The following is a 24,082-nucleotide window of genomic DNA, read 5'->3' on the forward strand; positions in this document are numbered from 1 at the left end:
GAAGTGCATTATTATGAGAGCGAATAAATAAATAGAGAATATATGGGTTACTTGGGGTTTTGGGGGAGGGGAATGACATTAATAGATTAGAGGGAAAGTTGGAGGAGGCAAACAAAAGAGAAATACACATGTCTGAATCACATTTATGAAGGTATATAAATTTTATATGTGTATACAATAAATTAAGGCAATAAAAGAAAAATAATAGCACAGATTCTGAATTTCAATAGGAAAACAGACAAAACAAAAATCCCAGGGGAAGGTTGAGAGAAAGCTTGTCAGCTCATATTCTCATGCAGAAATTGAACTTCCATCATTCCTGTCATTGGAAAAGAATTAATAACATAATAAATTGAGCCCAAGCAATATGAAATTTAATCACAAGGCATAACTGAAGATACAAAAAATCAAATTGTGAAACATATCTATTGTTAACTTCAATTTTAAGTCTTTCTAAGACTCAGAACTTTCCAAAATAAATTCTTATAGCAGAGGATCTGTTTGTCCATAACTATAATGCCAAAACAAAAAGCAAAAAAACAATCAAACAAACAAACAAAAAAACCCTTTACATAATCAACTCTTGAAACCTTGGCGGTGTTTTCTTCATTGCATCAGCTTTGTGTTAATAGCCTTGCAGGTAATTAGTTGATTTCTGAAGTCTGAACACCCAAACTCAAAAGACATAATAAATCAAACAAATATCCTTATTTCTATAGACAGAAAGTCTTGCTCTAACAAAGTGGTTCTCAAAGTATGCTCCAAGTACCCTTGGGGATCTGAAGGACCTCTTTAGGTGTATACAAGGTGAAAGACTTCTTTAATAATACTACAAAGTTATCAGTTGTCCTGTCACCTTCATTATGTTATGAGAATTTCTTGAAGTTTTCCAGAGGCTACCGGATATTTGATATTACAGTAAATTGAATTCAGAAGCAGATACTGGAATTTAATTCTTTTCTTTTAAATATAGTTAGTTTTCTGTAAAATCATTTATGTTAACTTGTAATGGGTTTAGTATTATATTAAATAATTATTAATAAATGTTTAGTATTAATTTTTAGTGTGATAAATAACGATCATTACATATAGCCCACATAAACATAAGCACTTTGGGACCTCAATATTTTTTGAGTGTAAAAAGGATTCTGAAGCAAAATGTTAGAGAAGTACCACTCAGATGCTAATGTATTAAGCTCTCCCCTTTTGCACAAGACTGTCACCATTTTGGAGGGCATATTTTATGGCAAGAAAAAGTGGGAATGAAAAGTACAGTTACATTTATATGCCATTAACATAATATAAAAGCAGTGAAAAAAAGACAAGGTAAGACAGCAGTGTAATAGATTGTCATTTTTTTTAAATATAAGATTGGCACCCTTATACCCCTTTTTTATGCCACCTATGAATGTGTTAATGTTTTTTTGTTTCTGTTGTTTTATTCAAGTATAATTAACATACAGTGTTACAGTAGTTTCAGATGTACAATAAAATGATTCAGTAATTCTATACATTTCTCAGTGCCCATAAAGGTAAGTATAGTCTTAATCTCCTTTATTTCACCCGTTTTCTCCACCTACTTCCCCTCTGGCAACCAAAAAAGAGAATCTTAAATACAGAGGACAAAATGGTGGATGTGTTAATGTTGACTCAAGTTTGCAATAATTGTCACAATCATATTCAGTGAAGCACTTTGTAAACTACTCCCCCCCAAAAAAAGGGAAAAATTGAAGTGTTCATAAATAGAAGAATTGTACAATAAATTACAGAATGTCCATTCAATGGGATGCTATGAATATAATTGGTTGTATATTATAGATTCTGTGTCCAGTATAGAACTATTATGATTATTTCAGAGATTTAAGTAAGTTTTAGAACAACATGAATAGTACATACTACATGTATTTTTAAAAAAAGTAAGTTCATGTATGGTTCTAGTATGTGAGTAAGTGTGGGCAGGGAGTATGAGGGTGTGTGTGACTAGCATATATTTCAGGAAAGATACACAAGAATCAATTAGTAATGATTATCTCTAGCAGTGATAAAGTGGGATCATGGGGGCTTTCCAGTTTTTATTTCCTATTTATCTTCTTTGAATTTTTAAAATTCATAAGTTACGCATTTAAAAAAATTAAGACTTAAAAATGATCCTTTGTTACTCAAAAAAATATTAAATTAATGATTATTTTCTTTTAGAAGTTTGCTTTCAGGAAGACCCAATTACACTGAACATAAAGAGTTTCTTGAGAGGGCATAAAAAGACACAATACAGATGAGTTCATTCTATGATAAAGTTAAATTCTAACCACTAGGCATTTTTAAGCCCATATTGAATGCACAGCCAGTACTCTATGCTGCTGCAGAGACCTGAAGATGACCTAATAGAGACTCTGCTGACCCATCAATTTGCCAGTATGAGCTCAGGTATTCTTCATCCAGGTCTGCAGCAAGAATAGAAGATTGAGGGCAGAGGGAGTCGCAGGAGCTTGAAAAAGTAGGTGGAAGAAAGCCCTAGCAAAAATTTTCCCTGAAGGAGTTAATTAATATTTCATGGTCCTGACAGGACATATGGCCTGGGGACAGAAGTGACAGGCAGGAAGGGGAGATAAGACAGAGGAAAGAAACAGCAACTTCATATTAGTGACAGTAACAATGTTTTCTCTGTCTAGAAAATCAGGTTTAATGTGTATTGAGAGCTCACCCTGGGCTATGACCAAAAAATTAATAGATATTACAAAATGGCAGTGTAACATGGTATAATATTAGGAGTGCCTGGGTGGCAGTCGGTTAAGTTTCCGACTCTTGATTTCAGCTCAGGTCATGAACTAATGGTTCGTGAGTTGGAACTGTGTATTTGGCTCTGCACTGACAGTGTGGAGCCTGCTTGGGATTCTCTTTCTCTCTCAAAATAAACATTTAAAAAACATGATGTAATATTATGTCTTTGAAGCATATTATATGATATTATGCATATTATTATTGTGTGATATCATATATTATTCTATCTGTGGCATATGGTGTTATCAAAAGACAAATGTAAATTGATGGTATCATATTATTACAGTTTTAAATCTGCACAGGCTGTTATTACCTCTTTATAATGCTTTCAGGAAGACGTGACTCCTTTTGAGAAAAGGAAACAAACTCTGAGACGCAGAGGACTTTCTCAAGGTCTCATAGCTAATAAGTGGTAGAACTGGGTCCCTGGTTTCAAAGTTCGTAAAAATTTCACCACGCATTTTATTTGTAGATAATATCTCTTTTTGTAGTGTGCGTGGAACAGAGACCAGTTTGCCAGTTTTATCCATTGAACTTGCACGATTTCAAATTCCATATTTTACATCCAGTCATATTTTAATATTGTTTGTCTTCTGGTCTCATTTGTCATGAGCTCTTGGCCACCACCAACAAACATTTATTCAGCACCTGTTGGGTCCAGAGCATTGTGTTAGGGACTGTGGATATAAATTGAAAGGAGAAATAATCCATGGTTTAAAGAGGCTAATAATTGATTTCATGAGACAGGAAACATAAAATAATTATAGTACCATTTGGCAAAAAAAGGGCAAGTGCTAGATAAAAAAAAACAGCCAGAAAATGACATGGAAGTTTAGAGAAATGTAACTTTTATCAAGCTTTGTGGTCTTAGGCAGTTTGCTTAATTTTTCCTACCTTCGGTTTTCTTATCTGTAAGGTGGGTTTATTGCATGAATTAAATCAGAAAATACACGTAAATCACTCGGTGCCTGACGCACAGACAGCACTGAATAAACGGAAAACACTATTGATATTTTTTTCTCTTCTTTCCCTTCTCTGTTTTTCTCTTTTTTCCTCATCTTTCCTGAGGTGTCAGACTAAATAATATGAAAAGCCTCAGCCTTTAAGGAAGGTACAGAGAAGAAGTTTTTGACATGGGGAAGGTTAAGAAGTGAATGTATTTCTAATACCAAATTTAGAATATAATAACATTTAAGAGAATGACTCTATTTATATAAAATTTTATGAACATATTCCATATTACAGTTTATGCACGTTATGTGGGTCTTGAGAATGCTTAATAAGTAGCACCTCTTTCCTACCTTCTTTTATTCTGGCTCTGAACCAAGTGAAAAATTGGAAAACAAAATGAAACAAAACCCAGCAAGACAAATGAAGGCCATTCTGACTGCCACTGTTACTGAGAGAGACTGAGTTGAAAAACTTAGTTCACTGTAATAATCAAATGGGCTTGCAACCTAAGCCCTCCAAGAATACAGATGTACGTCATTTCATCGTGGTCATGCTGCATAGGACAGAGGAGCCCCCACTGCAGGGATAGCACCTCTAGTGCTAAGCTTCTGTCGTAGCTGAGAAAACCAGAGCCAGGTTCTGTGTTGATTGGGAAATGCAGAAGAGGAGGGATGAGGGGAAAGGGCTGGGTTACGCATACCTCAGTCTTCTTCCAAACTTACCAATCAGGTAACCATCTCTACCTCAGTGAGTAGGGTAGCAATGGAAGTGAGGGCACAGCAAGAAATCAAAAAGATTTTAGGATACTCTTTTCAGCAAACATTGGGGTGGGGCAGGGAATAGGTACATTCACACATGCATGTCACATCTACACATGAATACACTCTGAAGACTGTAAGCAACAAACCAAGAACCTGCATGGGGACATCCAGCTAATCTATTCTGTTGAGGAGCTGATCTAGGATGATGAAAGAAAAAAAAATTAAAAAAAAAAAAGCATGATGAAAGAAAAGTCACATAAGCCATAAGGGAGAGAATATTAGGTATTGAGTCACCCTTATACATTTTATTTTTCCTTCTTGAACCTATATCAGCCTGTTGGACAGCTTAATAGCCTTTTCTTGTGTGGGTTTTTTTTTTTTTTGGAGGGAGGGATGGGTTAAAAAATTAAAGCACAATATTTAGACTAGAGTTACATTAACTTAGTTGGGCTCAGAATTATTGGAAACATTTTAGTATCTGCTATTTTTTGAAGTTTTAAAAATTAATGTATAATATCCATATAGAAAAGTACATGAACATAAATGTTCAGCTCAATAAATTTTCATGAAGAAAACCTTGTAACTCTCCAAGGTCAAGAAAGAATATGTGTAGAGCCTTCCTCTTGTCCTCATGCATCCCCCGGGTATTTCTATCTTGATTTTTAACTGTATTCTGGTTTTGCCTTTAGGTCTATTTTTTCTCAGTACTATATTTGTCATAGTTGTTTCTACTATTCCTTCCTTTTTATGCCAGATAGTATTTCACTGGATGGATATACCACAGTTAAATTGTTCCATTCTGTGGTTGATGTACTTTGGGGAAATTTCCAACTTGGAACTATTACAAATACTTCTGTATATTCTTGTGTGCAATGTTGTTATACATGTGTACTTGATTCTGTAGATTTCAAATGAGTAGTAAGAGTGGTTTTACAAAATTATTTCTTACCTTCACCACATTTTGTGTTATCGGTGTTTTAATCTAACCATTCTATTGTATGTGTAGTGGTATCATAGTATTTAGTTGTGGTGTTAATTTGCATTGTCCTGCTAACTGAAAAGGTTAAGCATATTTTCAAAGGTTCATTCTCCTTTGGGTATCATCTCTTCTAGGTTTCTGGTTCAGCTCCCTTGTCCATCTCTCCCACCCCCGGCTGTTTGCACTTTCTAATTGATTGTACACAGAACATGCAAAGACTGGATATGAGCCCTCTCTCAGTATTTGTGTTACATATTCCTTCTCTTACTCTGAGACTTATTTCCTTTCATTCTTATTATAGCTTTGATAAGTTTCTTCATTTTAATATAGTTTATTTTCCTTTATTAGCAATGATTCTTTTATGGTTAATGATAGTTACACCATGCTTAAGAAATATTTCACTACAAATCTACACTCCACTAGAAATTAATGTTTGTGTATGGTAAAAGAAAAGTTAGCTTTTCTTTTCTTGTGGATCCAACTGATCCAACACTATTTGTTAAAAAGGCAGTTTTTTTCCCCAAGAGAAATAAAGACTTCTATTCATGCAAAACTGTGCATGTGAATGTTTATATGAGGTTTATTCATAATCTCCCCAAACTGGAAATTTCTCAATTTTGTCTTTCAAGAGATGATAAAAAAGACTGTGGTACATACATACAGTACAAAAGTACTCATCAATAAAAGGTAATGAATTATTGATAGATGCAGCAACATGGATTAATCTCAAATCCATTATGTTAAAAGAAAGAAGCCACACAAAAAAGGCAACATAAAGCTACAGGTATAGAAAACAGGTTGCCAGGGGATAGGGGCAGCATGAGGAAATATTTTGGGGTGATGAAAATATTTTATGGTTGTGTTGGTATGTATACAACTGTATACCCCTGTCTAATGCACAGAGAGGATTCTACTGTTTGTAGATTTTTTTTAAATCTTAAAATCCAAAGTTTTAAAAAATATCTCAAACAAAATTTCTTTTCCCCACTGGTCCATAGTCCTACAAAAATTAGTTTGCATTGGTATATGGTGCCGTGCCCCAAATAGAGAGTACACGGGCATGGAGGCCAGACTAGAAGCAGGAGTGGCTTCATTTACTTTCACTCACAATGACTCAATGAGAGAACTTGGTTGTCTCATTTCCATAAGTCCAGCCTCTGCAGGGATAAAAAGCTCTGTCCCCCAAGGAAGGGGGGGGGCTATCCACCCAGTGGACACATCAATAGGTTTATTTAACTATAAAGCTGCCTAAAGTCCTATGTTATGTACAGGGCTCAGCAAGCAACTTTGTCTGGGTAATCAACCTGATTATCAGGAGGAGGTAGGACCACTATTACTCAATTGGATCCCAGAAGAATATGTTGGGATCTGAAATTGACTTGAGCATCTCTTTGCTAATAAATAGACAAGTATAACTATTGTGGTCTGAGAAGGCCATGGTGACCAAATGCCCTTACCCATAGGGGATGAGGATCTAGGTCATATCACCTGGTACACCACTAAGACCAGCATCTGAAAGTAAAAGGAACACAGAATAGATGGAAAATAGGAAGAGGTGGGTTATCAGCTACAGCCTAAAAACCAGCCTCAGTGGCCAGGACTAAACTTGATCCCTGTAGACCTCCTCTTCTAAGTATCTTCCAGGAAAGGAGACTCGCTGGAATCGTGGAGTAGCTGCTCTTTGGATGTATATGAAAAAAGAGATCATAGGAACGCAAGGAGTGGCCTGTGGCCTACCCAGATCCTTCTAACTGTTAGGAATGTTGTCAGCAGACAGCCTTCAGTTTGGAGCCCCATAAGCTGCAGGGATCCAGTTTTCCCAAGATCATTTCCTTCTAGGGGTGGTTTACATCCATTGATTGATCAAGGCAAGGGTAGAAACTCCCTGTCCTTTTAACCAAAAGTGGGGTAATTCTCTTGGGCCATTTAAGCTTTAGAGCTCCCCAAGGGCATGTCTGGTCCTGTTGGGTTGGCCTAGCAGCCCTACTGCTCTCTGTTCTCAATCTGTTTCTTTCCCTTTTCTTCCATGGCTGTTGATCTCAAGGGTGCTTCGCAATAAACATCCTGCATGCTACACTCTGTGTCTAAGAATCTGCTTCCTGTAAACCCCAACCTGTAACACATGGCAACTACCTCAAAGCCTCTACAGATTTCTTGAGCATTTGCTATGGACCAGACAGCAAATCTTTTTTCATCCCAACTCCATTAGTCTGTAAAACCCACTCTGTTTCCAGGGTGTCATCCTGAGCCCCTCAGAAGAGTACACTTGTTATTGGTTATGCTTTCTGTAGATCCTCAACAACTGTTTCCTTCTCCAAAGTGTGATGTGAATCTGTATAGTGAGTTCTTATTCGTAAAATGCCTAAATTATTGAAATGGAGATTATGGCATCTTTAAGACTTTCCTTATGAAAAAATCTGTATACACTATTGGTAAGTTACCTATCACCTTTCTCTTACTGAAAATAAATCAGGTGCTTTATAGGTGTCTGAAGCCTGGCTTACATCTCAGCAAGCCTAACTTTAGTGGCTTTGGAATAGATTCTTAAAAAAGCTCAAATTATTTGCATTTATTTCTTTCATGTCTTATGCTCAGGCTGGAATTGGCTGGTTCTTCATAATAGATGTAATATAAACATCTCTTTTCAAAATGGTGGTATTTATTGTGTCTCTTCTAAGCTCAGGTTGCATAATATTGTGGATTAGAAGGAGTTTTGTTGTATTCAATTCCTATCTTATTCAATTTATCACCAAATTTTTGGAGCATATTTCTAGAATTATACATATTTTACCTTTTAAAAAAAGGAGACACATGTAGAGCTTAAGTTTGATTTTTAATTTAGCAGGAATACAGCTTAGTATTTCTATAGGCTGTCAGCATTGAAGAGAAATAATACAAAATAAAATAAGTTTAAAAAGCATTTTACACCCATTAAGATGGCTCAAATGCAAAAATCAAAAACAAACAAAAAACCCCAAAACAAAGCACATGACAATATCAAATGCTGGTAAGAATGTGGAGCAGTGGAAACTCATTCATTGCTGGTGAGGATGCAAAATGGTACAGCCATTTCAAGAACAGTTTGTGTTTCTTACGTAGCCAAAATCATCTTACCATATGGCCCACCAATCACATTCCTAGGTGTTTACCCAAATAAATTGGAAATTTAGTTCTGCCCAACAACTTGCACACAAATGTTTATAGCAGCTTTATCCATAATTGTACCACAATGGAAGTGACCAAAATGTCCTTTAAAAGGTGAATGGGTAAACAAACTGTGGTACATCTATACAATGAAATTTTATTCAGCCATAAAAAGAGATACTCTTATCACACCACAGAAAGATATGTAGGAACCTTAAATGCGTATTGCTTAGTGAAAGAAACCAGTCTGGAAAGGCTATATAGTGTACAAGTTTAAGTCTAAGCATTCTATAAATTGAATTTATTTTTTACATTCAATTCCTATCTCAGTTTTTAAGTAAAATATCATCCTTGATTTGATTGGAGAGTGTTATAGATCTGATGTAGGGAAAAGATGGGTTTTAGCTTATGGGGGTTGGGATGGGGGGCAGGAAAAGAAAGGGGACTATTGGTTAAGTGGAACAAAAGAATTTAAGTTCTAAGGAAGGGATGCCAGATGGAGCAGGCAGCATAAGTCAGCCCAACAATGAGAAGTCCGTGTGAACCTGTCAGTATTATAATTATTTAGAATGGAAGTGTTGTATTTGAAAAGCATACAGCATTCCTTTATCAAACTTTTTAAGGAGAGATCTTTTAGTCCATTCAGAGGGCTAAAATATATGTTTATGGATACATAAGGAACCCCTAAGTTGTAAGCTAATTAATGACAATTTTATGACCTGGGATATTAAGAAAAGAGTGGGTTCTCTCTAGAGGATTATATCATGGACAGAGATGAAAAGAGAGGAAGGGGCTTTGTATCCTACAGAACTGCTTGCCTAACTTTTTTTCTTTTTCTTTTTTTCCCGTCTTTTACAAACTGTACTCTAACTTCAGAGGAAAGTAAATAAACACCCATGGAGCTTGGGGGCAGAATCCAAGAAACCGTATGTGTGAGAAATATCTTTGTGAAAAATATCTTTGATGTCTTCTCTTTCATTTTAATAATGCATTTGATTTTTACAGCCTATCATATATTTCTCATTGTCTTAGTGTAAGAAAGCCGTGCTGTGCTGGTCAGTACTGAGTAAAATACTTTGGAAAGATGTGTCCAGTTTGCCCTGCAGTTTCACACATTATCTTAGACAGTGGCTCTGGGGTATGAACACTCCAATTTGAGAATAATTTTCTTGATATCCCTAAGTTTCACTATACTCCAGATCTTTGTGAGGTGGAGGAGACACATAGTTCCAGTACTTCCTAGATATTTGATCTTCTACAAAGCACTACTTCTCATCAGTACCATACAAACTCTTTTGTAAGGCTGACTGTAAGACTAGGACTAAGTCACTTTAACTCTTTGTGATGCTGAATCTGAGTGTTATAAAATCTTAACTTTCTCATTTTAAAATTAAGACTCTGACTCTTACTGGGTCACGGAGATCCAATTCTAAATGTATCTTCTATGGATGAGTCAAAATGACATTTCCTAGTAGAAAAACTTCAGAAAACTAGTCATAAGACTTGAGTTTTATTCCTAGGTCTATCATTTAGTAACTATGCAACCTTGGACCAATAACAATATTTCTGAGACTCAATTTCTTGTCTGTAAGTCAGATATCTCCTGCCTTATTCACTTGCAGGAAACCTGGGAAGGTGAAATGAAATAAGGGGTATAGAACTGCTTTTCTAAAGCCCATTCCACCATGCAGCATTGCCCTAAATCCTGTTTCTAGAGTTTTATTATTTTTAAAGGCAATATTATAAAATTACATTCTGGAATCGCATTCATAAATTGCCTTATCAGTAGTGAGATATCAGAGGCCTCTTTCTCCTCAGGAAAAGAATTTTGATTGCTCACTATTTCCTCCTTCTCTCTTGTTTTCATAGTTTCTGCTTTGCAGTGGTGCTGCTGGCCATAAAGATAAGATGAAGGGTTGCATATAAGACCAACTCTTCATTTTCCCAACGTTGCAAAAATGGTAATATATAATAAGCAGTAAGGCAAAGAGTCTAAAATTACTTTATATTTGGCTTTAAAACTTCATTCATACTTGTATGTGAATGAAGATGTCACTTCTATGCTGGGAATTCACCAAAACAATAAAGACAAAATATAATGGGAATGCCTGGGTGACTCAGTTGGTTAAGCATCTGACTCTTGATTTTGGCTCAGGTCATGATCTCAGGGTCGTGAGTCAAGCCCTGCTACAGGCTCTGCATTGGGCTTGGAGCCTGCCTAATATTCTCTCTCTCCCTCTCCCCACTCGTGTACACTCTTCTGCTCTATCTCAAAAAAAAAAAAAGACAAATCATAATGAACTTACTATTCACATTCATATTGCTATATTTCTTAATTTCTCATCTGTCCCCACTTTTGCAACAACAAGTAATTTCTGCCATTTATTTGACTGATACAAATAATCTCACCAAGTTAGAGTTGTCTTCTTTAGCTTTCTGGGGTTTTCCTACCTAACACAGAGATAATAACTATTTTTTAGTATTCTCTTTTGAATTGATTATTTTATTGAAATAAATGTTCTATTACACTGAACAAGTTATATAAGTAGCAGTTTAAGTAATTAGTAAGTATTTGAAAGCAAGGTGATCTATGGATAATTCATGATTTTTGAGTAATCCATAATTCACTTACATACAATATCTTCTGAAGAAGATCGGTTATATATTGGAAAACAGACATTATACAGAAATCATCTAAGAATCAAAGGTTAGAGTTATTTTCATTAACTTTCAGTTTTATGGGTAATGAAGTAATCTCTTTACTTAAACACATATCAGTGCCACTACTTTTAATTGCCATTAGTACTGAGTATTAAGGAAAGGTTGCATAAAGCATCTGTAGGGAAACTTGTTTTAAAACCTCATTGGTTACAGAGCAGAATTTCATGTAATGGGCATTAATTTTCAATGAAAAAAATATTTCATAATTTTCAATATGAAAAATTTTAATTACTGATGTGTTAGAAAGAAATATTTGTTGATTTGATTTGGCTATATGATGATTCTGTTCTAAATTTCTATTCTACTTTGACATCATAATGTACTATATTAAAGCTTTTTAAAGGAACAGCTCTTGGGATGGCCAGGTGGCTCAGTCTATTATGCGTCTGACTTTTGATTTCAGCTTAGGTTGTGATCTCACCATCTTGGGATAGAGTCCTGCTTAGGATTCTCCATTTCCCTCTGTGCATGCTCTCTCCCTCTCTGTCTCAAACAAAACAAAACAAAACAAAACAAAACAAAACACCAAAAACCAACACCAAAACAAACAAACAAAAATGGGGGACAGCTCTGATGTAAGAATTGGTGCCAATTCTATATCAATTTCTTAAATTAATTTTGAGTATTAGGATTATATTCTGTAATTCCTAGTTCTTTATGCTATTTTTTTCTGAAAGGTCTTCATATGAAACCCAAATGTTATAACCTTACTTAAATATAGTACTCTTTCAACATCTACTTTCATCAGAACTGGGATTTCCAAACCAAGAAGAGAAGAGGGATGCTATTGAATACCTCTTTCCTGAGTATAATTCATGCAAATATAACCTCATTGTATTAGTTATCAATTGCTGTGTAACAAAATATCTGTAAAAGTGCTCCTCCTTTCCTTGAGTACTTAGCGACTTAATGCAACAGACATTTCTTATCTCACATGAGTCAGGAAATTGGAAACAGATTGAGTGGTTCTGATGTAGGTTCTGTGGTAGGCAGAATTCCAAGATGGCCCTCATGATTCCTGTCCCCTGGTATCCACATTTGTATACAGTCCTCTTTGAATCAACAGAATATAGCAAAAGTGAAGGGAATTTGTAGAGCAAATTAAAGTTTGTTTGACTAATTGGTTGACTTTAAGTTCCTCAGATGGAGATTATCCTAGATTTGAACCCTTTAAAAGAGGATCTAGAGGTCAGAGAGGATTTTTTTTTCCTGGCCTTGAAAAAGCATGTCACCATGAATTCTACAGCTGCAAGGAAACTAATTCTGCCAACCAGAAACTTGGAAGAGTATCCTGAACTCCAGAAAGAAATTCATCTTAGCCTTGACTCATTTTTGTGGAACCCTTAGCAGAAGACCCTCTTAAGCTGTGCCTGGGCCTGGATCCATGGCTTGGATCTAGCTTGGCTGCATCCAAGGACACTGTGAGGTAATGAACATTATTGTTATAAGTCACTTAGTGTGTGGTAATTTGATACATAGGAAGAGAAAACTAATACAGGGTTTTAGTTGAAGTTGTATCAAGACATCAGCTGGGGCTGAGATTTCAAGATCTGAAATCTTGACTGGAGTTGATGAAGTCTTTTTCAAAGTGACCCCATGGCATGGCTAGTGGCTGAAGGCCTCAGTCCTTTGCCATGTGAACTTCTCCATTGGGCTGCTTGAGTGTCCTTAGGACATGAGAGCTAGCTTCCACCTTCCCAGAACCGCCTTATCTGCTACAGCTGGTTTCCCTGAGAGTGGTTGATGAGAGAGACAGAGTGAGACAGAGAGAGACAGACAACAGGCAGACATAGAGACATGCACAGGGAGAGAGATAGAGACAAAGATATAGAGAAAACAGAGACAGAAACAGAGAGAGAGACAGAAACAGAGAGAGAGACAGACAGACAGACAGACAGACACACACACACACACACACACACACACACACACACACACAGAAAGAGAGAGATGAGGAGACAGAGGTTGAATATAACACAAGATAGAAGCTGAAATCTTTTTATAAAACCTACTCTTGGAAGTGATCCGTATCCTTCTACAATTCCTTTTGCTGGAAGTGAATCACTAAGCTTATCCCACACAAAAAGAGAAGGGAACTAAGCTCCAATTCTCAAGGGAAGGAGTATCAAAGAAGTTTTGGACATATATTTAAAACCACCAAACTCTTATTTAGCTTTCTAGCTCCTTGGATTTCATATAGGTGTTAGAGAAGCAGTCATTTTAGCAGTATATTTTAATTTCTAAAATTAGTAAGGTTGAGGTCCAGCCAAATTTTTTCATTATTTAGAGACTTTGTTCCTTAAACTATTCATTTTTAAGTTATGCTTTTCTGCATATTCATATGGTGTGGCAACTTTTTTTCTTTCTTTCTTGTATTTTCTTCAGATTAACTTGACTCAAATAGGTTCTAATAAAGTAATGTTCCCATTTCAAGTGACTCAATTTGGCAGAGAAATCAAGTTCACCTGCCAATGAGATTGCAGATTGAGTAGGGTTTCAAGGGGTGGATAGAGTTAGGAATGAGAGTTATTTCACCATTTTTCTAGCTGTAGGAATCAAAATCTCATGTTAAAAAAAAGCTGTGTGTGTACATAAATTAGTGACTTTATTAAGTCCATTGGTTTTCACAGAGGGGAAATCTATACACATTAAAATCTATTATAAATATATTTATTGGATAAGAATAAAGCATATTACCTGTGTGAGGAATTTGCTAGTTTAATTTCTCTAAATCATGTTTTCAGGTTACAAAATTAAATATTTCCTGACCCTTGAAGTTCAAGGTATGTGACGTTATAAAAAAATGATTTTTTTTCTCTCAGTGCACAGCTTTGTGGACTGTAAGAAAGTCTGATTTCAATGCTAAATGTTGGACTTCAGGAATGGCTATGCATTTTTGAATGCTAGTTGTTTTCCTTATATGCATTCAGAAAATGTTTAATTTAGTACCTAATATATAATAAATACCTACTCTAGGCAAGGCTGTGTGAAAGGCTCGTGATATTTATATAACATTTACGGTTACTTCCTTCAAGAACTGTGTTCACGGTTCAATAAGAGCATAAGGATCTACCCACATGAGAACCAGGGAAAGGCAGGTAACTGGCACTAAACATGAATCTCAGAAGCAGAGAAAATACTTTGTCAGTAAATCAATGTGGAAGAGCATTCAGACAGAGGAGAGACAATGCACAAAGTTGAGGAGGAAGAAGAGAGGAAGAAACTCACGTAGAAATGGTCAGTAGAAAATACGGACATGTGGCTAAAGAGCCAGTTAAATATTAATTCAGAGTAAGTTCTCCAGATATCACAAAAGAAGTAATTTTTTTGTTTTAATAATGCTTATTTTGAAAGTCAAAGAAATGACACAATGCTCTCACTTTTCTATACAGCCTGGAGTTATTGTGCTATTTTATGAAGAAGGGCTAGTCCACAGGCTGACAGCATATTATATTAATGTAGAGCCAAATAAAATAGAAACTACTGACTATATATACCAAATTGAATAAGAACTGTTGATATTCAGTTTAGATAAATGAGTTTCACTATGCAGTAGACATCTTTCTTGGATAGCCTAATACACTTATTACTGTTAAACTCAAATGCTGGCTTGCTGGTCACACTTGCCTATCATTTCTCTGCACTACTCAGATTTTATTCATTTACTCATTCACCAGTTGCTTATCGAGTGTGTATGAAATGCTGGGCTCTATTATTTGCTCTATGGATATAGCATTGAATAAAACAAAATTCTCAACCTCAAGGAGCTTTTGAAATCTAGTGGAGGTAAGAGACAAAAGCAAGTAAATATATTATATATATTTATATGCATATACAGACATTTGCCAAGGAATAATTTAAGCATTTAAAGGGAGGGGATGGAGTAGTTGGGTAAATTATTATTTTATTTTTTAAGATATTATTTTTTATACAGGGGTAAAGGAAAGCTTCATTATGAAGGTAGCATTTGATCAGAATCCTGAGTGAAGAACTCAAAGTAGAAGGAAAAGCCAGTTCAAAATCCCTGATGTAGGAGGATGCTTGGTGCAGTACAGAAACAATAAGCCAGTGGGGCTGGAGTGAATTAAGTGTCAGGGAAGAGTAATAGGAAACAAAGTCAGGGAGATAATGATTGCCAGGTATCCAAGGACCTTGTAGGACATTGCACTGAGTTGGGTCTTCACTTTGCGTGAAAGGGGAAGCCACAAAAGGGTTTTGGGCAAAGGAGTGACATGATACGTCACTTATATCATATAACACATGTATCATATATATCATATGTATCACACATATATATCATATATCACATGATTATATATATCATATATAAGTAATAAAAGAATCACTTATATACTCTGCTTTGTTAAGAGTAGGAGACTAAAGGCTAAAGCTTTAATTAATAAGCAGGCAATTTATGTTTAGCTTGGATTAAGGTGGGAGGCATGGAAGTGAGGGTCAGTTGGATTCTGGGAATGTTTTAATGGTAGAAGGGGAGAAGTTCAGGCTGGAAATACATATTTGGGAGTTTTCAGTATATAGATGATAATTTAAGCCACAAATCTGCAGTGTGACACCTAGGGAGTAAATGTAGGTAGAAAAAAAAAACCCAAAAAACAAAACACAAAAAAAGCTCAAGGACTGGACTGTATGTAATCTTCACCTAATCAATGCTTTTAGTAAAATCTAAAAATAAAAGTAAGGTTCCCTTCTTTTGGAGCTTTAGAGCACCTAGAGTACCAGTAGGCAGAAGTAGTAATAATGTTGTTTTAATGAGTATCATTAAATCAGGAAACATTAGAGGTCTTGAGCCTTTTTAACCTCTTGATAAGAAAATATGCTAGATGGTCTGCTGTTTGGCATCATACTCCACCCTCATAGAACTGCATTTCCCAGAATCACCTTCTCTGGATTGGTCCAGAGAAGAGTCTGGGAATAAAAGATACTCACTTGAGGTAGAAAGGAAGGAAAAGCCATGATTCTGGAGCCATTTGGGGTAGCCTCTTGGAAGGACAGTGGTCTTAAGGTTTGCAACACTTTCAGGGGATCTCTTAGAACCACTGCTTTGCACTGATCAAGTTTTTGTCTAATTTCAATTTCATATATTGTAAATTTTCCAGGAAGCTGGTTAAACTGATAAAAGTCTCCAAAGCTAATTCATAATATGATTTGGTACTTTTCACAAGAAAAAAAATTGCTCAAAGTTGCCTATCAAACTAGGCTATCAAAACACAAACTGTGTATATTTTATCATAGTCATGAGATGAAAGAGCCTAGAAATAAGTAGAGTAAATCTTATGCCTTTATATATTTTTTGAATTTATTATTTTTATACTGGTAAAACTAGAATATTTTATTTTTAAAGAAATTTTCTTTTAAAATAAATATAAGAAATATATTCAAAATATCATTTTGAAACCTATTTTAACCTTTTACCAAATAAAATAATTTTTAAGAAACATATTTGAAAATAAAAATGAGTATGTTCAAGGCAGATGAAGGTATTTCCATTTCTACTCCACACTATTTAGAATGCTTTTAAAATATATAATTTACACCATTAATTTGTACTCTGCCTGAAGAAAGAATCTACTAGGAAAAGATTACATCCATCTTGAGCCTTATCACTTGTGAAAAATGAGCAAAATCAGTAGAGTAATACTGCAAAAACAAAAGGTGAAATGATTGAGATAAAGTAGGGTCAGGATAAAATCTAAAGGGTGGTTCTCCGACCTTACCTATCTGTCTCATTAATGTGCCATATTCTTGAAAGCAGTGAGTATTGAATGGGGACCTGGTGATAACTACTATGGACAGAGCATTCTGTTGTTTCTATAGAAATTAAATTTGCATTCATCACAACTACTCTAAATTGACATCCCCCTGAGATCTTTATTAAAAGAAATGGACTTTTGAGGTATATTTTGACATATTAATTTATAAAGTAATGCAATTTAAGCCTCTATTGTTCATCTCCATTATAAAAGTAAACAGAGGGAGTAGATATAAAATCTGCTTCTGCAGCTATATTCTGAACATCACCCATGTCTCATCTCTAAATATAGCTCTCCTCAGGAAAGAGCTGAACACTCTCTCAAACACTCCTGGAATATTTGCATGTAGTATTTAGGGCTAATTTAGGAAGAGCTGGTACTTGTTTCCATCACTACCACAAAACATTTTTTATCAGCTCCTCAATGAGAACACTGAGGGACAGTGTGGGAGTCTGAGAGACTCAGGATTGAAGGCAAGCCTCCCAGTCACCATAGGAATACCGTGATCAGTGTGGCATCTGAATCTCATTTGCAAAATTGTGGTGAAATACTTCCTTATAGAGTTGTTGAGATGATTAGAAATCACATATACAAAGAAGGCCACAGTGCCTGGGACATTTACATGCTTGGTGAATCATTGGTGTTATTCCTCTATTATTTTAATAGTTTATGGGAGGCAGGTGCAATGCTCAGGGATGAAGTTGCTTTTTGAGAAAGTTAGCTTGTTGACTAATACATTTGGGATTGTTGAGAGAGAAAATTAAGCAGGGCAAGTAGGATGGATAAAGATACAGTGATCCACCTAATTCTCATTAGTAGTAAAACTACTTACTGGTAGTACAAAGAGCTACTAATCTAGAAAGAAAAGAGGTAAGAGTATGGCAATAAATATATATAAAGTTATTCCTTATATGTGGGCCACATGTACAATTAGAATTCTCTTGAGCTGCGTGTCCTTTATACTCAACTGCCTACTGCGTATCTTCATTTGAATGTGGTAGACATACCTCAAACTCAACAAACTGGAGTAATGTTTTTCTCTTAGAATTCTTTTCTTCTCCTACATTCTCTACCTTGGTGTTTTATGACAGGATCCATTCAGTTATTCAGACCAGAAGGAAGGAAGTCACTTATCTTCATTCTTACTCCTCTTGATTCATCCAATCAGCCATTACATACAGGGGGAGTTACCTCCTAAATACTTATCAAGTCTGCCTACTTCTTTCCAACTCCTCTCTTACCACTGAATTTAACTCACCAGCATCTTTCACCTGAACTACTGCAATAATATCTTAATAGTTCTGCTTCTTCTTGCCTTCCTCCAAAACATAACAACAAAAAAATCTATCAGTTATAGTAGTTTTGTTTTTAATCCTCAAATCCATTTGGTTATGTGCTTCTTCTGCTTGCAAGTCTTCCATGATTTCCAACACTTCTGTGATAAAATATAAAATCTCAGAACAGCCTTAAAGGACCTACCTGTTAAGCCTACTTTTCCAGTTTAATTGTGAACTGCTTCTCCCAACCCTCGTTAAACATCAGAACCTTTACACATACTGTTTCTTATGCCTGAATCCTCACTCCTCTCAGTTGCCTGGCTAATTCCCACTTATCTTTCAGAGGTCATCACAAATGTTACATTCTCTCACTGTTTAAGCAATTAAATAAGAAGGCCATTTGACTAAGGTGGCTCTAATGCCTTGACATCTAAGTAAGTAAACCAAAACCTAAGCCAGAGTAAATTTCTTCACATAACTCAAGGTTAAGAAATCTAAACCAAAGAAAGACCAGTTACAAACAGCAAAATAGGCTTTCCCAAATAAGTCAGCCGTCTAAGCTGTAACCAACCAAATGATGCCTTTGCTTAGTTTCCACATCTCTGTAAAAACCTTTCACCTAGCTCCTGCTGGCAGAGCATTTCTGAACACTTTCAGCTTGGTACTGCCCAGATGGAATTGATGTTTGCTCAAATAAACTCTTGAAAACTTGTAATGTGCCTCAGTTTACTTTTTAACATTCCAAAGCCTTTCTTACCCTGCAGACAGGAATAGACTCCCGTATTAACATGCTGTCATAATAACACATTACTTTTGTAGCATTTATCACAATGACAGTGATTCTTCCCTTAATTATTTATTTGTGCCATAGCCACCCAATTAGACTATAAGCTTCTTGGTAGCAGTCACATCTTCAATCCTTGGCCTCTGGACCACACATTATCTGTTGATGGTAAACTTTTAAATAATACTTGACAAATGCATAAGTACAAACAATGAAGGATACAGTCAAGAACCTATTTTGGCATCTCCAGACACAGTTGAGTCTAAGAGTTAATTCTAGCCCTGCAGGTAAGCCCTTAAATATTACTGTGGCTAGCTGATTTACCACTGAGGATTTCTTTTCTTACACTCCTTCTTGTGGAATCAGAAGAAGTTATACTACTTTATAGCTATGGGACCTTTGGCTTCTCACTGGATGTAAAAGTTAAGGACAGGGTTCAGCTGCATGTAACTAATAATTTTAGGAAAAGTAGCTTAAGCAACATAGCTGTTATGTTACTCCCTCAAAGCAAGAAATTCAGATGTAGGCAGCCTAATGTCTCAGGGATGTCAGTGTTGATTTTTTTTTGATTTTCTATGCTCAAGATGGCTGCTGAAGCTTGGGCTTATAGATCTGCAGGGAGGAAGAGGGGAAATGTGCCGAGAGCAAAGTGGATACATGTGGTATCATATAAATGTCCATTTCCTATTTACAATGCTTTTCTAGAAATTTTTCCCAGTAAATTCACTTACATCTTTTTCTCCAGAAATATCACTACATGGCTACCCATAACAGCACAAGAGTCTGAGAAATGTTTTTTAGGTAGAAACTTTGCCAAAACCAACAAAGTCAGTATTCTGCTAAATAAGAAAGAAGAAAGCATAGTTACTGGAGATGTTACTGGCAGACTGCCTAGCTTGAAAATACCAAGTTCCAGTGTCTTTATCAGAAAACAAAAGTTAAATATATAAATGTTTCAAGGTGTTTATTAATATTAACCAAGGTAAACAATATTAAAAGTACATTATTGGGCTCTCTGAAATTATGGGTACAAAATAAAAGCCTTATTGTCCAAATGTGAAATATAAGGTAATATTGGCTCACAGATGTTTATGGGTTTGCTTAGAACTCAAGTCCATGGGCATGGATTATCCAAAATTGAAACAATCTTGACTATAAAAATGGAATCTGGATATTTAACCCTAGATATTGTCTTGATTTTTGTGTTCTGAAGGGAGGAGTATAGACTGATGTGTTTCTAGGGCAACTAAGTTGGAGGTTGGTTGCTGGAAAATGGCTGACCTCAGAGTTTTGAAATTCTGAAGGAATTATGTGAAATCATAGAGAACAGAATTTATTTGATTTAAATTTGGTTATATAATTCTATCTAATAAGTACATTCTAATTACCTTCTATATCTCAAATGCTCTGGGGCACAGTAGAAGAAGAGATTTTTACTTGCCCTTAAAGAACTAAAAATATCTCTGTGAGTAGAATCAATTAGACAATAAATTTATTACTATGGATTTTGTATATGGGGGTGTGTGTGCATGCCTGTGTAGTATATTCGGTGGCAGTCCCGAGAAGACAAGGTATGCTTCCATCTGTGGACAATGAGAATCCGTAAACTTCCATCAGAGAAGAAAGTTAAGATTTTATCTTCTCTCTCTCTTATGTTTATTGCAAGGTTTTGGAAATCCTGGAATCATCACTTTCTGGCTTGAAAACCCCATGAAGCAGAGAAATCAGTTACTACTTGTCCTTGGATCTTCAAGGTAAATATGCCTCTAGTCTGTGTTTGCAGAGTTTTTAATTAAAATGTTTCATGACTTTAATCTTATGCCAAGGTTTTGTGGAGATTTATTTTTCTCATAAAATTTGGATTATACTTTCTGTTTCTCTGTGTTTTCTGTCAGTCATACAATGTGATATGTTTCTTATTCAGTAGTTTTCCTCATTGTATCTCACTTCTCTATCCCTTATACCTTACCTTTTCCAGAATGTTTTTCATTTTTATCTTTCTCCCTTATTCTTCTTTTCTAAGTTACTAGAGGATAATGATCTTGGTATTTTTGAAAGGAAATGATAAAATTACTTTTTAATTCTTTTTCCTAGTAGATTCCATACCACAAGTTAAGGACAAATGCCCATGGACTCACTAACTTCATTATGTTCTTGATAGACTTTTTAGTTTGTTTGTTTGTTTGTTTGTTTGTTTTTTGATAGACTTGATAGACTTTTTAGTATATGCTGGGTAGAATGATTAGAAACTTTAGATTGTTACCAAAGGAAGAGTTATCATTTCTGACTGTCTTCCTCTTCCATGGTGTAATTCCACTGAAATGTCTGAATTGTCATTTAATTTAAACCAAGTGTTGAGCCCTTTGATTCACAAGTTTTCCCTCAACTAAAGAACATCTCAGGGTATATGTACCCTGTGTGCCAAATATGATGACTTAACGGAGCTACACTTGGCTTAGCAGAAGTCAGATGTTCTGAGGAAGATAAATGGAAAGGACAACTTTGCTAAACAGTGGGGCCACTGACAACAGGATACAGTATCAGTATTGGGAATACCAGTTAGAATTGGAAGTACAATCTCCATTACATACACTGTGCTGTAACTTTTCAATAATGGCCCTAGCAGTGTAAGTGTTCTCTGTTACTCCTGGTAAAGTCTCCATCCTTGAGGTACTGCGATTCTGTAGGGGGACAGAGGCCTACAAGCTATGTTGGAAAAATTGGGATATTGGCATTAAGGAAAGAGATAGAGCCTAGTCAAAAGAATAGAGCAATTTAAAACAAAGAAAGAAACAAACAAAAAACACAGAAAGATTTTGGGATTGCTTGGGGTTACTGAGATGTGGATGATGAAATCTGAAGAGTTAGATCACTGTGTCCTAACAAGCTTAATGTGTACTTTTTTGGGGGTGCGGTCAAATCTGTGTATTTTTGTGTAATGGAGAGAAAGTAAAAGTCCTCTTGTTCCCCTAGATCTTTTAACTTTAGTGAACTAATAACAGGTTACCATACATTCTTTCAATCAAGAAGCATCCAGTGACAGTGGGTAGAAGGTTAAATGGGATATAAGCATTCAACATTAAAATACACACACACACACACACACACACACACACACACACACACACACTCTTACATATTTAACAATTCCATTAAAAAAATTAAAAAAAAAAGAGTGCCTGGGTGGCTCAGTTGGTTAAGCATCCAACATTGGCTCAGGTCATGATCTCACGGTTTGTTGAGTTTGAGCCCCACATCAGGCTCTTTGCTGACAGCTCAGAGCCTGCAGCCTGCTTTGGATTCTGTGTCTCCCTCTCTCTCTGCACCTTCCCTACTCGCACTCTGTCTCTGTGTCTCTCTCTCAAAAATAAACACTAAAAAAAAATTAAAAAAAAGCAATTCCCAAATGCCTGGCATTCTTCATGGGGCTTATAGGTGCTGAGGTGGGAAAAACAAAAGAACAACAACAACAACAACAAAAACAAAAACACAAGGTTCTCATCCTCATGGGGTTTATGTTAAATGGAGAACACAAATAGGAAATTAATGACATAAATAAGTTTTTCATTACATTCATAAGAGGAGTCATGTGGGAAAAACACAGAAGGCTCTGAAATTACATACTTAATTTAGTCAGCAATGGAAACAGCATATTTAAATCTTTAGAAACATATTTTCCTTATGATCTAGAGTGTTTGGGTGCAGTGGAGGGAGTGAGTAGGTGGGTGGGGAAGGAGGGAGCAGCAGTCTGGTGCCCAGAGCCAAAGGAGGAAACAACTTTGTTCACAATAGGCATCCTTAGCAAAGCCAAAGTACAGTGACATCAGCGTCTACATATTTTCCATGATTTCTAAAAATATAATCAACTCATTAATAGAGAAACACTACAACACACACATTTTTAAAAAAAATTAATGGGTGATTTATGCATTTGGCCATTAGGTTGGGTAGTGCTATTACATTTAGATAATAGTCTCTCTTATTTCCCACACCTTATACTGTTGAGAAAATACTATCCGAAAGAAAGGTCACATACTCTGTCTCGATCCGAATCATTTATTTCCTGCCCTCCCTTATGATCATTATTAATCAAAATGTTTGCAACTGTGAACTGTCCTAATTTTTATTTTTAAGTTGTTTGTTTGTTTTGTTTTGTTTTGCTAAGTGCACTATAAAGAGAACATACAATTCTTTTGATGGTCATTGCACCCCCTTCAGTTACAGCAATAATTTCCTAGAATGATGGTGCTATTGATTGCCCTACTATAATCTGTGTACCAGAAATGCTTAATACTATCTTGTCATTCATAGTCTGTTTAATGGTAAACAGGAGATTTGTAGTCTGTCAAATTTAATGACCAGAAGAACCAATAAAATATGACAAGGTAGACTTCCCACTCTTTAGGAATGGAACAGTTTCATCAGCACAAATGATAGCCTGTCAGAAAATCCCTGTGGTGGTGGAAAAGAAGAAAAATACAATTATATACTTCTAATAAAGAAAAAAAATGTGCATAATGTCCACATGCAGAATAGGATGTTATGATTTAGGAAATGATCATCCCAAAGTCCACTATTTGCTTGATTAGGATTTCTCAAAATTGAATTTTTATGATTCTGATTGGGATTAGAAATCTATAAAACCAAATCTATATAGCCAACCAGGCCAGTCTAAAATCCTTCCATCCACAGACCCACTCCTTTCATATTTTGAATCCCCCAAGATTAGGCTCTATAATGACAAGACAAATGGTGCTGAGGGATGCTGGAGACAGCAGTGGAAGTGAAATCCTTCTCCCTCTTTGCATTGTTGCCCTTCCTTAGACCACACCCTTACCCCCACCCCCACCCCCAGCCCCCACATGTTGATATTGACACCACAACCCCAGCAGCAGTCCTCAACCCAAATCTTCTGC

The 24,082-nt window shown here is 35.8% G+C and overlaps 1 long non-coding RNA gene across 1 annotated transcript in view; it reads left to right on the forward strand.

Moving 5' to 3' along the window:
- Nucleotides 1–24,082, forward strand: part of LOC128316455 (uncharacterized) — a 123,355-nt gene that overhangs the window by 82,460 nt on the left and 16,813 nt on the right. The window contains exon 4 of the long non-coding RNA XR_008300387.1: nt 20,833–20,920. This is a non-coding gene — a long non-coding RNA (uncharacterized LOC128316455). The remainder of the gene's footprint in view (nt 1–20,832; nt 20,921–24,082) is intronic.

The sequence above is a fragment of the Acinonyx jubatus genome, chromosome B4, assembly GCF_027475565.1.
Source record: "Acinonyx jubatus isolate Ajub_Pintada_27869175 chromosome B4, VMU_Ajub_asm_v1.0, whole genome shotgun sequence".
NCBI lineage: Eukaryota > Metazoa > Chordata > Mammalia > Carnivora > Felidae > Acinonyx > Acinonyx jubatus.